At 47.8% G+C, this 13,890-nt stretch overlaps 1 protein-coding gene and 1 pseudogene across 3 annotated transcripts in view; one reads left to right on the top strand and one right to left on the bottom strand.

Moving 5' to 3' along the window:
• Window positions 1-164: 164 nt before the first annotated feature.
• On the bottom strand, window positions 165-987 carry LOC139549346 (phospholipid scramblase 2 pseudogene; annotated as a pseudogene).
• A 7,586-nt stretch (window positions 988-8,573) lies between these two features.
• myo18ab (myosin XVIIIA b) overlaps window positions 8,574-13,890 on the top strand; it is a 170,922-nt gene continuing 165,605 nt past the window's right edge. The window contains exon 1 of one of the 3 annotated variants that reach the window (XM_071359795.1): window positions 8,574-8,720. The gene's annotated coding sequence lies outside the window, so the exon portion shown is untranslated. The remainder of the gene's footprint in view (window positions 8,721-13,890) is intronic. The other 2 variants (XM_071359796.1, XM_071359799.1) reach the window with 2 other exon arrangements.

Here is a 13,890-nt window from a genome sequence, read left to right as displayed (position 1 = left end):
TACGTACTAAAGACTATATTTGAAACTCATAATTAAAATAACACACTTTCAGTTGACAACTTATGATTTAGCAAACAAAGGACAACAGAACATAGTAACCCACTATCTCCTGGACTTCTTTTCACTGAATAAATGCAGCAGGTGATATCCCAGATTATGCCTTTAACATTCTATTAACGTCACATTTCAACATACTTTACGTTGAGCATCAATGGATGGAAGTCCTAAATTCACACTGTTTTTGTTTAATTTCAATCCTAGTGTTGTTCAGTGGGCAGAAAATGTCACCCATAGGGTTAGGAATGTAATCCACCTCTTCTACTTCTCTCAAGGTACATGAAGTCGATTTAGAAGCAGGCTCCCAGCAACACCGCCTTTACCTTCACATCCAGGTCCATAGGGAAGGAGATTCCAAAGTTATCTGCATCTGTGAAGACTTCCCGCAGGAATCCAACCCACTGCTTACTGATCTGCCCCACCACCACTGTCTCATCCAGAGACTTCACATCAAAGTTGACATCTGAACAGCAATGACAAACAACATATGGCCCATGGATCTTAAGCTGGGGCTCTCTCCTCTTGTTCTGCACAGTGAGTTTGGGCAGGTAAGGGTGCCACTCCTGCACCACATAGCCTATGGGTCTACCAGGGGGACTCTGCACCTCCAGCTCTTGCAGGTAGCAGGGGAGGCAGCAGCAGTCGCACCTCAAAGGCCGTATCAGGGTCATCACTTCCTCTCCCAGGTTGTCCTGGATGTGAAGGGTGAAAGGTCGGTCTCGGCCCAGTACTGTAGAGTGCAGCAGTCGTTCTCCTCTGCTACAGCAAACACTTGCTGCCCGACACTGTTCTTTACAATGTAGTTATGTTTTACCTCCCAGCCCAGAACCACTTCAGCCAGATTAACTTTCTGATGGACGAGGAGCTGATCAATTTAGTCAGGTTTTCCAGTCCTGGAGGGCAGGCTTGTGGTCTGAGAGGGGCAGGCATCATCACAGGATCCTTAGGGGGCACAAAGCCTGGGGGTAGTGGGACTCTGGGAATCATGGGTGCGGGGTAGAGGCCTGGGGGTAGAGGGACACCGGGGCTCGTGTTTGCTCGGTGGGAAGCATTATTGCACCCCTCGGCCATGATTGCCTGTCCTAAGCCAGCAGGGGCAGGGATCACCACAGGAGCCTGAGGGGTGTAGTCTCGGATCCTCCATCCTCAGGGTCTGGTGTGCAGTATGGCACCTTCCTGCAGTGGCTGGCATGGATCCAAGTAGACCTATTAGCTACGCGAACAGCAACACCTGGTACGGTCCAGTCCACCTCTGCTGGTTCCAATGCCTTCGTCTCAGGTCTCACCACCACTCAGTCACCTGGTTGCAGTTTGTGCAGGATCCCCACCAGAGGCTGGGGAAAAGCTGCTTTCACCCTGGGGAAAATAGTCTTCAGAACATTGTTTAGAGCAGTACAATAACTTACCATGTCATCGTTGCAGCCCCTCAGGTTCAGCTTGTTCTGTAGGAAAGGGGTCAAAATCTCATGGGGGGCCAACCCAGTAGTTATGTGTGCCCGCCCCCTCATGTACATCAATGCGAGTGGCATTACCGTGACCCAGGGGAGGCCAGTTCCTGCCATGAGTTTCACCATCGTATTGTTCAAACAATTCAAATATGAATTTATATTTAAAATTTTACTTTCCAATTAACTTCTCATTTCCTATCTTTCCCACTTTCTTTGTTACTTTCTATTAACTACATATCTCTTCCTCTCATACCTGACTTTCCATTTTACAATCTCTACTATACTCTACCGCTGTCTTTAATAATGCGTTACTCTACCAGGTAAATCTACCACTCCCCATTTGTGACACATGGTACTGGTACTGGCCAAGCGCAAACTTAGCAAGGTAGGGAAAACAAGAACGTGGCAGAGTTGGCAGCCCAGCCGGGCCCAACCACAGTTTTTGCACATTGTCATATGTACACAGCCTCTTCCACTTCCTCAGCTCGACAGGACCTACAGAAGATCGCAAGTCTGAATTGTCATTGGTGGAGAAGAGATTCATAATAGGATGTGAACCCATCTGCAACACAGGAGAATCAGTAGACACAGCTGCTGCTTTGGCTGCCAAATCAGCCATTATGTTGCCCTTGGAGAGTTAGTATGAGCCAAACATTTACATACAGCTATTTCAGAAGGGAGAAGAATAGCTTTCAATAGGTTATCAACAAGTTTCCAGTGAGAAATAGTTTCCCCAGAGGATGTGAGGAACCCACTCTGTTTCCCAATGTAACAAAGTCATGTACTACCCTAAATGCATAGCGAGTTATCCTTCGCCAGTATACAAGCTCTTGTGATTGCAAAAAGTTCTACAGCCTGCGCTGAGATGTAGTGGCAATTTAGCACTTTCAAGTGTGGTTGCCGCTGTTACAGCATATGCAACAAGTGGTTCTCCTTTCTCAGACCTCTGAGCAGAGTCATCTACAAAGATTTCCAATTCAGCATTCTGCAAAGGACATCAGTCAAATCTGACCTTGGTTTAGATACAAGCTCCACCAGCGCTGTGCAGTCGTGGCTTCTCCTGTCCTTAGTTGGTAACAATGTAGCTTGATTTAGCACAGTGGACCTTTTCAGGGTGCAGGGTCACATGAGACATGGTTAGAAGCACATTCTGATTGCTCATCTGACTCCAGCAAGGCACTGTCTTAGCCTGTGAGATGAGAGCATAAACAGCGTCTGGTACATGCACAGTTAGTTCACACATAGCAACAATGTCAGCACACGCCAGTACAGCCTCGGTAGCTGCAGCAACCGCTGCCAAACAACACACCAGACACTCTCGCCACGCCATCCAATTGCTTAAAATCGTAACCCTCTGTTCTCTGTTTCCCACCTATGGTCCTGAGTCAACACAGAAGACATAAACCCATTCTTCTTACACACACACGCAAACAAATTGAAAGGGTTTAGAATGTGTACAGGGAGACCCAGACATGGAGAAGTAGTCATGAGTTGTTTCAGTTTCGTCAGCGCAGTCAGTTATTCAGGGGTCCATTTTTATCTTATCATTCATAGCCATCTTGTGACCGTAAATGAGATCTAAGAGAGGCTGGACAACCTCGGCATAGTCAGGCAGCCACGCCCTACAGTACCCTGTCATACCAGTCTGTGACATCAAATGTGTCGTTTGGTAACAGGCTATGGGACAGAGAGAACAGCTTGTACTCTCTCTGGACCCAGCTGTCTGCCATTGGGAGTGATATAATTTCCCAAAATACTTTACAGTTTGGGAGAGAAGTTGCAACTTTTAATTTTAATATAATATATATTTAATATATATATATATATATTTTAATTGTTGTATGTTTTGTTGTTTTTAATACTTTGTGGCCATTCTCTGCCAGAAAGATCAAAAGAGCTCAAGTATCAGTTTCACATGCCTGAAGAGTTTCAGAGCACAATAACAAGTCATCAAAATACTATATTAGAGTGCTCCCCTCCGCGGGAATGAAACCCTTCAAAATTTGTGCCAATGCGGCTGAAAAAAAACTGCGGGGGACTCAATGTACCTCCTTCCGAGGAACGTGAAGCAAACCAGAACTGTGACTCTGGTGCAACGGGAGTAGTAAAAAAACGTATTAGCCAAATCAATCACAGAGAACCACTCTGCTGTGGGTGGTACCGCCCCCAACAGAGTAGTAACATTAGGAACCACCGGGGCACTGGCAAAAACTGCATCGTTCACAGGCCTTAAGTCCTGGACCAATCTCCAACCACCTGAAGGTTTTCTAACAGGCAAGATAGGGGTGTTACAGGGTGATTCTGGACAGGGAATTAAAGCGCCATTAGCTAACAGGGATGCATGAACAGGAATAATACCTGCTATTGCCTCCCTACTGAGTGGATACTGTGCTCTAGATGGGCGCCTGGTGTCATTAGAAGTGACTACCATTGGCTCAGCTCCCTTCATTCTCCCAAAATCATACTTGTCCCTTGCCCATAGGCATTCAGGAACCCCTCTCAGGAGGGGTGAGTCTTCACTCAACAACATGATATTGGTAGAAAAATAAACCTGATCAACACCATGCACACCCCTCTCAGTTGGCGTTTCCCAACTGAGTGGGCAACAACTTGTCAGTGTGCTGGGTGAATATGTTGACCCATCAGGGCGCATCTCCCAGTCAATAGCATCAACCAAGCATTTCATCCACATTCCAGTATCCGCACATTCTACTCTGTCTGATTTTGCCAGGGACACGTGGTGCGCTATCCTCAAACAGGTAGAGCTCTTTCTGTGCAGGGGTTAGATTAACCCCTAAAGCACAGAAATCACTGCTACAGTATAAACCCTCACACTGCACTGACTCATCCTGTAATGTATCACACAGCCATTGCTTCTCATAATGGGGATATCTTGTCAATGGTGCAAAATGGGATGTGCAATGTATGCCCGCTTCAGACTTGAAACCGCCCTCATAGCGCCAATGGGTTTTAGCCATTGAGAAAACACGAACAATATTGGGCACCTCATCATCAATAACCACTGAATAGTACAGGCATAGTTAGATGATCTCTGAATGGGAGGCCTGAAGCCCCTACAGTTTGGACTGTTTCACTAGACATGGGAGGCTTCTTATTAGCCTTACAGTCAATCACAGACATTGTAGCTTCCGTATCAACAAGAAATATTATTGACTCACCATTGACGCAAGCCTCCACGGTTGGCACTACTCTGGGAAGGGTGTGACTCTTTAAAAACAAATGCTCTGATGATTCTAACACAACTGTCCCTGTCTCCTCATCAATACTCCTCCTGTCCCTGTCCTGGATTGTACAGGGTTGTCTGTGCAGGCATCCCCGTCTGCCAAGCCCCAGGTTGGCCTTTGCCTTGAGGGACTTCTTGTGGGCCACACTGTTGCTGTTGCTGGACCCCGTGAGGTAGCCCGCACTGCCATTGGTTGGGGGGTGGCTGCCACGGCTGTTGTTGAAAGGGGGGCGTCCATGCAGGTGCTACACTTCACTCTCCTCTGGGTTCCCCCTTTGGGGCCCCCCTTCTCGGTCTGCCCCGCCTTTGCTCTTCTGTGGCTCAGAGCAGTCAGCAGCAAAATGACCCAGCTTCCTACAGTTGTAGCTCTTGTGCCCGGCACCCCCACGTCCTGCCCCCTCCGGAGCTGCACCTTGGTAGAACGTCAACTGAGCAGCCTGCAGCTTCTGTGTCTTCACCTTTTCTTCTTTATTTTTTTCTTCCTTCTGAGTACTTTGCTGTTTCTCAGCATGCTTGCAGTGCTGTACTACCATTGCTAATGGCTCAGTCTCCCAACTGATACAGGTAGTCCTCACAGCTGTCTCCAGGTCCGGTGTCAGACCCCTCACCAGGGCGTCTTTCAGCAGATCCCCATATGCATGTTCGTTTGGTCTGATACCACTATGTAGCCTGAAACAGGTCTCAAGTCTCTTTCTGAAAGCCTCCAGGCCCTCATCTTTCTTCATAGGGCATTCCCTGATGGCAGTCCAGTCGGTCTTGGTTGGATACATCTCGACAATCCTGGTCAGCAGCTCCATTATCTGGTCCTGATACGCACCATTCTCAGCCCACAGGTAGTCCCAATCAAACTGTCCCTGTACATCCGCCCATCTGAGTCCCAATCAAACTTTCCCTGTACATCCGACCACCTGAGTCCCAGTAAATTTTTACAGATATGGGCTATCTCAGGAGCAGATGGTTTGTACTGACCCACCAATACCCTCATCTCTACTGAATATTTCACAGCGTCTTTACTTGGGTCTGGTAGGTCTTCTACAATGTCTTTGATTTCATCATGTCTCCACATCCTCTGGACATTCACAATTGGATTCCAGGCTGTGGCGGCAGCGTCATTGGCATTGTCAGGTCGAGGCTGAGGGTTGGGACAGGCCATCAGAGGATATTGTTGATACAGGCCTGATGCTGGGTCGTAGGGGGAGAGGGTAGAGACACGCCTCTCCATCCTGGCCCGTAGATGGTCCTTCAGCGGGAGAGTCAGCAGGGGTGCCCCTCCGTCCTCACTTTCCTCACTGGAGCTGGGTGGAGGAGCCTTGAGAAAAGGATTGGTCTTCGTTCCCTTTTGGCGTGCTCCCCCCACTGCGTCTTCAGTGGGACGGGCCGGGGTCACCCCAGACTCCTTTTGTTTGTCAGCTTCCAATTTCCCATTTCCTGAATTTTACCCAGTCTATTTGATCCATTTTCCCTAGTTTACTTTCTTTCTCTACCAATTTCTGTCTTACCTTGTCTAACAGCATCACACTTAGTGTCCCTGTCAAAGGAAAACCACCCTCTCTATGCCATAGAGAGACCTGTTCCAAAATATCCCTTCCCCACTTATCTACCATGACCTTCAAGGCTCCTGTAGGAGGGTCCGGAATAAGATAACAGACACACACAGGGGTAGACAAACAAAGAAAACCAGTTAGCACTGTTTATGATTTTATATTTTATCCATATGAACAGGGAAATTCATATCTTCATTAAAATACTGCCTAATTAGTGGCCCCAGAACGGGGTATTATCTCCACACGAGGATATCGCTTACTGTGGAATAGATTATCTTATGTCTATCCAAATGTACAAAACTACCTACAGAGTACCGTGTCTTCTGTCTAATTGTGTAACACGGTCCCAAAAATCCAATCTTACCTCGTATCTTTTAACCTCCACCTCAGGTGAAGTGCCCGGAATAACAAAACACTCACAATAACATCTAACTATCGTAATCCAGGGCATACCTGGCTAGCGCATTTAAAATAAATGGATTTCACCACTTCTGGGGATCAATCAGACACTTAGACACGTAGACACCCCCTTCAGACAGCGGTCCCTCATCCAATGGGACTTCACCAGGTACCATGCCTTCCACAGAACCCACAGTCACCCTGGCCCCTCGCCCCTACAGACCGCACCAATCCCCACTGTAATCAATTCAGTGTCAGGACAGCTCTAGGTCGCCCGCAACCGAGCAGTGACAGAGTATCTTTGAGTCTGCGGACCCTCAGATTACTCTCCTCTGACTCACCCCTGCTTACGCCTCCAAGGTGCCGCCTCACACAGGACCACACTGAGCCTACGTAACAGAGGCTTTTCTTAACCTTGACTTTGTGTGGTTTGCTCACCTCCTTTTCAATAATGAGGAGAGACAAGGTCAATCACCAATCAGGATATTGGTGGATCATCTTGCTCCTCTCTCTCAATACTATGTTCGGAATCTGGTATCCACCCGTGCCCGCTTCCTCTCAGATCTTAGGCGGTCCAGTTGCTCCTTCAGGAGTGCGGCTCCCCTGAGATCCCAATTTGGGGATCCCCTGTGCACAGTTTACCCAGATCTTCAGGAGCGACCAACAGGTGAAGTTACGGATCCCATCCTCGTCGCAAAATGTAGTGAATTTCTAAATACTATCAAATGAGAGACAAACTTATCTCACAAATCAGAGTTATACTTAAACTAAATCTTTATTCACTTATTAATAAGGGAGCAGGTCACATCAAACACAAATTAATGGAGTGAGTGCTCACTGAGTGGTGTGAGCCTCTGGGTTATATACACTGCTCAAAAAAATAAAGGGAACACTAAAATAACACATCCTAGATCTGAATGAATGAAATATTCTTATTAAATACTTTTTTCTTTACATAGTTGAATGTGCTGACAACAAAATCACACAAATTATCAATGGAAATCAAATTTATCAACCCATGGAGGACTGGATTTGGAGTCACACTCAAAATTAAAGTGGAAAACCACACTACAGGCTGATCCAACTTTGATGTAATGTCCTTAAAACAAGTCAAAATGAGGCTCAGTAGTGTGTGTGGCCTCCACGTGCCTGTATGACCTCCCTACAACGCCTGGGCATGCTCCTGATGAGGTGGCGGATGGTCTCCTGAGGGATCTCCTCCCAGACCTGGACTAAAGCATCCGCCAACTCCTGGACAGTCTGTGGTGCAACGTGGCGTTGGTGGATGGAGCGAGGCTTCAAAGAAGCCTAGGCCTACTATTTAATAAAGTTTGTTATACCTTATAGTTTATGACTTTACCATGCATAATGTTTCCACCTTTTAGGCTTACAGTTGATGCAGCAACCAGACGTATAGGCAAACAGTTCACTGCGCATGAGCGAAGGTGTGGTGTGAATTTCCTCTAAGGTAAACCGACAACACAAAGGCAGCCTGGGCTATTAGCAAAATAACTGCTTAGGCCCCCCCAATGTTCAGGGTCGCCCCACAAACTGTGAGGAGGACCCTAAACGGGATTCTGCTTAGGGCCCCCAAAAAGCTAGGGCCGATGATAAAAGTATTGGTAACCTGGTACGAAATGGTGCCTAATAGTGCTTGTTTGAATGAATCCCAAATAAACAAACCAGTCACTCCTAGGTTATTAACTGTGTATGTATGAATACTTTACCCAGAAAATATCACATGCAACCGCAACCAATAGAAATCTATCACCATAAAGTCATGATCTAATCTTCCATATGTAGTCCATCCTCTGTCCAACTTGCAATAAACCCAACTGGCCAGCAGGAATCACTATTCGATAGATTTTCAGTGATGTTGCATGCATACTGTAACCAGCCATCTAGCTAATCATAAACAGTCAACGCAGCTGCTTTCTAGCACGAGCTGCATCCCATCAACACAGCTGCCTCGGATTCGAACACACCAGTGTCAACACACCGACACAGAGGAAGAACACACTGAAAACGGTGAGTCACCCATAATTTCATGAAGATGGAATCGATGCACCAATTTGAGCTAAACATTGAAAGCCGAATGGCTTAGCAAGATAGCTATGAATAGGTCTCTGAAATACCAAAATATTTTCCCAGTGCTGTAGCAGCTAGCTAACGTAGCTGATAGCCTAAACCAGAATGAATGTTGGCAAAGAACAGAGGCTTGGTATGCCAGCTAATCGTCCAAGCTAACTAAAGGCGTGTTGGTAGTTTCAAAATAACACTTTTCTCAATGGAGTATTGTAGCCAGGGCTTTTCTGTGACAGTCCGGTTTAGAGGAAAATACTTTACAGTTGTAGTAAGTAACAATGGCCTGTAAAATAGTATAATTCCCAATGTGACATCAGCTAGCTGGCTAGCTAGTAGTTTTCTCGCTTTTTGTTCTCCCCTGTCCATTGAGAGAATGGGGAACGATGACACCTCACTCGCTAGCGTAGTGGATAGTGCCTGGTATTTCAGCGGGCATTTCATTGTTGTAACATAAAGCCTTGATGTAAGTGGCGAAATTATGTGCCCATAGCATCCCCGCGGTGGTGGGAAGAAAACAGTGTAAACATCTGTAGCAACAAGCAAGATTGGTTATAACCACGAAACTGTATGAAATATGTCAGCTGATAATGAAGCTGTTTGGGAGCTTCATGCAACTTTGATTCTATGGCATTTTTGGCTGACATGATGCCAAATAGTGAGCTAACGTTATATGTGACTATATCATTATTAATAATCCATTTCAAACAAAACATCTTATTATTAATGATTTAATAATGAACTGTCTCTAAGATAGCTGACCCAACCTTTTAGTAGCCTACCTCCTTTAAAGGGTGACTGATGTAAAGTGTTGCAATTGGCAGTATATTTTTAACTGTGCCTGTGGTGGTAGCTGCCAAGCCCGTTATTAGAAGTGAATAAAGCTTATATGTATTGTGTAGTATATTCACATTGCTAGAGTATGTCCATTATGCTTGTTGTCAGGTCATTTTCTCCTACAAGGAGGAACATATTATTAATTTGTTATTTTTCTGCCTATGGTTATCCTCCAGACCATTTTCTAGCTGGTCCTGAAAAAACTTGCTTCCTGTTTTTTGGGGGGCAAGAATCTGGCCCCTTGTTAGAGGCTTGTTTAGATGTAGGGGTCTCCTGCTGCTGGGAACTCTGGGAATGTCAGATAGAACTGGGACTTTGTCACCAAAGTCTCACCCCATTGACTACCAGAGTGGGACTGTGTGCACTCTGACACATTTTGAGCGCCCCCATCCCCCACTGGAACAACAGTTAGTCTAAACAGTTAGTTCACATTCAAAATATCTGCTATCACTCAGGTAGAGGTAGGTTTAAGTCAATTTGGGTTTTGGCTTACATTGACTGTGATTTACACACATGAAACGGAGGCTGAAATATAGCTTAGGCCTACATCATTTGGGGATGAAGCCTTAGGCTGTTTGTGATTCTATGCTATGCTACACAATGGAGAGGGAGGTCCGCTGTGGCGGTCGGGCTGTGGCGGTCACGAAATTTGCTGGTGATTGTCAAGGAAATAACTGTCGTTCTCACGGTAATTGACCGTTAATTAACATAAACACATTTAGCATCTCCTGGCTTCCACACATAGATATTTTAAAATGGATTGTATGCTAATAAATCCATGTAACATACACCTTCTCAATAAATCCATTATTTATTTTAGACAAGTCTTAAGAAGCATGATATGAAGAAAATGTAGTCTATTTCCGAAGAAAAGAATAGCATATTCTGAGTTGTCCTTATGTTAGGTCCTGATGTGGTTTATGCCAAATGGCTGTGGGCAACACTGGTTCATTTAGTAGACAAGATTTGCTTAGAATTCTATGGCATTATTTTATAGTATGAAGAATACAATTGAACAAAGCTGAAATAAATTATATATTTTTTCTCCAAACGGTTTGAGGGAGTGTGTCACGCCCTGGCCTTAGTATTCTTTGTTTTCTTTATTATTTTTAGTTAGGTCAGGGTGTGACATGGGGTATGTTTGTGTTTTTGTCTTGTCGTGGGTGGTTGTAGTGTCTAGGGGGATTTGTCTATGTGTAGTGTTTGTGTCAGCACTATTTATATGTATAGCTTCACGGTCGTCAGTTTGTTATTTTGTTAGTTTGTGTATAGTTGTTTGTTTCTTGGTTTTTCTCTCTTCTTTAATAAAGAAGATGTATTTTGCACACGCTGCGCCTTGGTCCAATCTCTCTCAAGAAGACGATCGTGACAGAATTACCCACCAAACAAGGATCAAGCAGCGTGATCAGCGGCAACAGGAGCAACGCAAGGAGGAATGGCAATGGAAGCGTAATCTGGACTACACTACGTGGGAGGAGATCGACAGGTGGGCGATCGACCCAGGGCGAATGCCGGAGCCCACCTGGGATTCTCTGGCGCAGTGTGAGGAGGGATACCGGCGAATGGAGGCAGCAAAACGACGCGGTAGGAAGCCTGTGAGTCAGCCCAAAAAAATTATTGGGGGGGGGCTTAAAGGGAGTGTGGCGAAGTCAGGTAGGAGACCTGCGCATACTCCCTGTACTTACCGTGGAGAGCGAGAGTACGGGCAGACACCGTGTTACGCAGTAGAGCGCATGGTGTCTCCTGTACGTGTTCATAGCCCGGTGCGGGTTATTCCACCTCCCCGCACTGGTAGGGCTAGATTGGGCATTGAGCCAGGTGCCATGAAGCCGGCTCAACGCGTCTGGTCTCCAGTGCGTCTCCTCGGGCCGGCATACATGGCACCAGCCTTACGCATGGTGTCCCCGGTTCGCCTACATAGCCCGGTGCGGGTTATTCCATCTCCCCGCACTGGTCGGGCAACGGGGAGCATTCAACCAGGTAAGGTTGGGCAGGCTCGGTGCTCAAGGGAGCCAGTACGCCTGCACGGTCCGGTATTTCCGGCGCCACCTCCCCGCCCCAGCCCAGTACTACCAGTGCCTACACCACGCACCAGGCTTCCTGTGCGTCTCCAGAGCCTTGTTCCTCTTCCCCGCACTAGCCTTGAGATGCGTGTCCCCAGTCCGGTACCACCAGTTCCGGTACCACGCACCAAGCCTCTTGTGCGTATCCAGAGCCCTGTACGCACTGTTGCTTCTCCACGCACTCGCCCTGGGGTGCGTGCCCTCAGCCCGGTACCACCTGTGCCGGTACCACGCACCAGGACTATAGTGCGCTTTGAGAGCCCAGTGTGTCCTGTTGCTGCTCCCCGCACTAGCCCTGAGATGCGTGTCCCCAGCATGGTACCACCAGTTCCGGCACCACGCACTAGGCCTAATGTGCGTCTCCAGGGTCCAGTATGCCCTGTTCCTCCTCCCCGCACTAGCCCTGAGATGCGTGTACCCAGCCCGGTACCACCAGTTCCGGCACCACGCACCAGGCCTACAGTGCGCCTCATCCGGCCAGAGCTACCCGTCTGCCAAGCGCCATCTGAGCCATCCGTTTACCCAGCGCCATCTGAGCCATCCGTCTACCCAGCGCCATCTGAGCCATCCGTCTACCAAGCGCCATCTGAGCCATCCGTCTGTCCCGAGCCATTAGAGCCGCCCGTCTGTCCCGAGCCGTCAGAGCCGTTCGTCAGTCAGGAGCCGCTAGAGCCGTTCGTCAGTCAGGATCTGCCAGAGCCGCCAACCAGACAGGATCTGCCAGAGCCGCCAACCAGACAGGATCTGCCAGAGCCGCCAACCAGACAGGATCTGCCAGAGCCGCCAACCAGACAGGATCTGCCAGAGCCGCCAACCAGACAGGATCTGCCAGAGCCGCCAACCAGACAGGATCTGCCAGAGCCGCCAGCGAGCCATGAGCAGCCAGAGCCGTCAGCGAGCCATGAGCAGCCAGAGCCGTCAGCGAGCCATGAGCAGCCAGAGCCGTCAGCGAGCCATGAGCAGCCAGAGCCGTCAGCGAGCCATGAGCTGCCAGAGCCGTCAGCGAGCCATGAGCAGCCAGAGTCGCCCGCCAGCCATGAGCAGCCAGAGTCGCCCGCCAGCCATGAGCAGCCAGAGTCGCCCGCCAGCCATGAGCAGCCAGAGTCGCCCGCCAGCCATGAGCAGCCAGAGTCGCCCGCCAGCCATGAGCAGCCAGAGTCGCCCGCCAGCCATGAGCAGCCAGAGTCGCCCGCCAGCCATGAGCAGCCAGAGTCGCCCGCCAGACAGGATCTACCATAGACACCGAAGCGGATATTGACAATGCTGGAGTGGGGGTCACGTCCTGCACCCGAGCCGCCGCCATATTAAGGCCCACCCCGGACCCTCCCTTTATGTGTCAGGTTTTGCGGCCGGAGTCCGCACCTTTTGGGGGGGGTACTGTCACGCCCTGGCCTTAGTATTCTTTGTTTTCTTTATTATTTTAGTTAGGTCAGGGTGTGACATGGGGTATGTTTGTGTTTTTGTCTTGTCGTGGGTGGTTGTAGTGTCTAGGGGGATTTGTCTATGTGTAGTGTTTGTGTCAGCACTATTTATATGTATAGCTTCACGGTCGTCAGTTTGTTATTTTGTTAGTTTGTGTATAGTTGTTCGTTTCTTGGTTTTTCTCTCTTCTTTAATAAAGAAGATGTATTTTGCACACGCTGCGCCTTGGTCCAATCTCTCTCAAGAAGACGATCGTGACAGAGTGCGTACATGCAGCTATTCTGTGTTGAACGGTTAATAAATAAATAGGTACTCCTATGCTTCATTTTGTCAAGGCTGTGGGTAACTGGTGAAAGGAGTCGGGCGCAGCAGAGCTGAGATGCGTGGACAAGGTATTTAATTCAAGAAAACACCAGTATAAACACAATACTATGGTGCTGGAAAAATACTGGTACCACGAAATAAACGGGCGTAAATAACAAATCCCGGCAACAATAATACCAGCCGTCAGATACAGCCTTACAATAAAACAAACACGCACACAAACATGGGGGAAACCAGAGGGTTAAATAATGAACATGTAATGGGGTAATTGGAACAAAACAAAGACAAAACAAATGGAAAATGAAAAGTGGATCGGTGATGGCTAGAAGGCCGGTGACGTCAACCGCCGAACGCTGCTCGAACAAGAAGAGGGACCGACTCCGGCGGAAGTCGTGACAAATTTAGAGTTATTAATGTAACTTTGTTGTTCTACAAACGTTGGGCTATATGTTTGGATTTTTAATACATTG

This window comes from Salvelinus alpinus, chromosome 22, assembly GCF_045679555.1.
Source record: "Salvelinus alpinus chromosome 22, SLU_Salpinus.1, whole genome shotgun sequence".
NCBI lineage: Eukaryota > Metazoa > Chordata > Actinopteri > Salmoniformes > Salmonidae > Salvelinus > Salvelinus alpinus.
This window is presented reverse-complemented; position numbering and strand designations above follow the sequence as displayed.